General features: G+C 56.0%; 1 protein-coding gene across 9 annotated transcripts in view; it reads right to left on the bottom strand.

Moving 5' to 3' along the window:
• SALL1 (spalt like transcription factor 1) overlaps positions 1-2,834 on the bottom strand; it is a 34,519-nt gene that overhangs the window by 10,768 nt on the left and 20,917 nt on the right. Inside the window, exon 1 of one of the 9 annotated variants that reach the window (XM_085551016.1) lies at positions 1-2,763. This exon is cut by the window's left edge and continues 1,008 nt beyond it. The exons of the other annotated variants lie outside the window; for them this stretch is intronic. The gene's annotated coding sequence lies outside the window, so the exon portion shown is untranslated. Of the gene's footprint in view, positions 2,764-2,834 lie in introns of those variants that run through there. 9 annotated transcript variants of the gene reach the window in all.

Below are 2,834 nucleotides of genomic sequence, written 5' to 3'. Positions count from 1 at the left end.
CAATGAGAGCCGGTACAGCTAAATATACAGCAGGGCTTGTCCTCGCAGAGCCAGATGCTACTTAGCATCTAAAAGATAAATAAGGTACAAAGTAAAACGTAAATATTTTGCAGCGAGACAAAGCTGCGGGTTATGTGGGGGAAAGGCACACAGAACGGGTCGGAGCTAACAGCGGGTTCGGGAGACTCCCACCATATGGGTTTTGGTAATTATTTCTGAATCGCATCTGCATAAGTGATATTTCAAAGGGCCCTCTGAGCTCCGGGCTCACCTTTGGAAAGCACATCCGTGCAGTTGCGAGGCGATCCGCTGTGGTTATCTCACCAAAAGGCCTCGTTACGTAACTAACTAAAAGCAGCCCAACTGAGCCATTATTTCTCCTGAGCGCCCTGCCCTTCAGATCGCACTAAAGAAAGCCATCATAATTTCTCTCATTTCATGGGCCCAGTAACAATTACGCGGGTGATCATAAAGCTGTAGCAGGAATTTACCAAAATCCATTACCGACATGAAAAGCCAGCGGTTCTGACAAGGCTTTTTATGGAAGGGAGGCAAAGATTTTCCTACCCCGAAAGCCTGGCTGGCTTCTTTCTCTGACATAACTTGTGCCCTGGGAAACTGTGCTCCAAGAACGCTCTACAATTAGCAGCACAATTCCAAGCAGCTCCGAGACGATTCTGAAAGCTCATGGAAGTAGCCGGGGTTATTAACAAAAGGAAATAATCCCGCAGCCTCCAGCCCACTTCCTACCAGTAATTAGTTACTTGTTGAACACAATTTATGCTGCAAGTAATTTCTACTATTAATCTGATACCCGTTCCACTTAATCCAACGTGAACTTTATTAAAAGTGCACATTTGCGGGGTGAAGGCAAAAGGTAAATTTACTTCTGCACCGATCGCACCAGAAATACATTTTAAGAGCAGATTTCCCTGTAAGGGTGAACTCCGTGAGCTTTGAACTGTAACAAAAGGGACCGGTAGGAAAATAAATACACTCTGCTGCAGCCCGCTGAACTTTTTGCTATCGATCTTTAGCCACGGAGCCGCAACAGAAACTCGAACAAAGCAGAACTCAATCAGGTGCAAGCAGTGCTCGCGGGGCCACCCTGCCCGTTCCCAGCTGTGCTCACTGCGAGCGCCTCAAGGACGCGATCCGCTACGTTTGCCCGATCCCCGCGCTAGATGTAGAAGAATGAGCCAATCTGAAGTCGCGGTACGAAAGGAAAATAAAGGAGCGCTCGGAATCCCGAGTTTTCACTCCGCGACCGCGAGGCACTAAACGCACAGCCGCCCCTCCGCAGCGCGTCCTGCCCTGCCCCGTTCGGATGCGGCTGCCGCGGGGCCGCGCCGTGCCGGGATTACTGCAAATCCCAGTCCAAGGGGAAGCGGCCCGCGGGCAGCCCGCTGAGAGCGCAGCGCCCGGGCACGCCGACAGCCGTAAGGCGAGCCTGCAGCTCCGGCCGGGAGGGGGGAAAAGCTCCAAGAGATGTGAGAGTAAAGCACGTTTCTTGCCAGGCTATCGGCCGCAGGCTTTAAACGGGAGCTTTGTCGTTGACTCGTTTAACTTCCGATAGCCACGCGCACCGCACGCAGCTCCGCTTCCGCGCCACCGCTTCGGGCAAAGCCCAACTTAGCGCACGTACATCGCTCAGCAACAGGCGGAGGGGCCGCTCGGCTGGCACGCCCGTCTCACGCTCGCAAGGTCTCGTTTATGAAAAGGACGCACAAAATCAGATCCGAAGGCTAAAACCAGGGAAAATATGGCTACTTTGTAAAACGATGGGTGGGAGCGATTGGCTCCGCTCCGTCTTGTAGCAACAAAACGGAGAGCGAGCGTCAGGAGGGGCAATTAAACAAAGTGAAGATGTGGAAAAATCCCCCTCCGCTTTACCAAGAAGATGATTCCCATCTCAGTTTTCCCCTTCCCCGCTCACTTTTAAAAGTTCCAAACTCTTTCCCGGGAGGCCAAAGAAAGGCAAACAAAAACTGGACGCTTCCCCAATTCCTGCTCGAAACTTCAAGAGGAAGTAGGAATAACATCGGAAGAAAAATAAATACGTTTGCTGAGATGAGGAAGGGGACGAAGCTGAGTGAATGGCAAAACCCGAACGCACTCGGAGCGCCCAGAAGCCGCCGGCCACGAACCAAATGACTTTCAAGAACCGTTTTGGCAGAGCTGTACGAACCGAACGTCCCCGCGTTCGCTGCTTTCCGAAGCGTCGGGCCCGGGCTTCGGGGCGCTCTTACACGGGCGGGACGGCATCCCACTAACTTTGCGAGCCGACTATTCGCGCCGCGGTGGGACCCTCCCCGCACTCGGCGTGCAGCGCTTTGCTCTGCTCGGCTCCCGCTCCCCGGAGTGCTGCGGGTGCCGGACCAGGCAGCTCCGGGCGGCGGCAGCGCCGGGAGCCCACAGGCGGCCCGGGGAGCGGAGGGCCCGCAACGCCGCTTCCTGGGGAAGTTGCCGGGGGAGCCCGAGGTGTTTCCTCCGACGGGGCCGGGCGGGGAAGCGGCACCGCCGCGCCCCGTTCCTCCCTTACCTGCCCTCCCGGAGCGCTTCTGGCCCCCGGCTCCCTCCGCCCCGCCGCTCGCCCGCCGCATGGCCGATGGGTACCTGCCCCAGCCCCGCGGCCACTTGTCGCCCCGCGGCCCGGCGCAGGTACGGACAGGGCACGGCCCCGCGGCGAAACTCCTCCGAAAGCCCCTCACCGGGAGGGGGAGGAACGAGGGGGGGGAAGGAAAAAAAAAAAAAAGAAAAAAAAAAAAGGATGATTCCACACGCTGCCTCTCCAAAGCCTGCGGACACAAAGCCGCTGTTTATTCCTCACTCAC

Source organism: Coturnix japonica, chromosome 6, assembly GCF_054131305.1.
Source record: "Coturnix japonica strain WE chromosome 6, WE-NBRP24, whole genome shotgun sequence".
In the NCBI taxonomy this organism is placed as follows: domain Eukaryota; kingdom Metazoa; phylum Chordata; class Aves; order Galliformes; family Phasianidae; genus Coturnix; species Coturnix japonica.
This window is presented reverse-complemented; position numbering and strand designations above follow the sequence as displayed.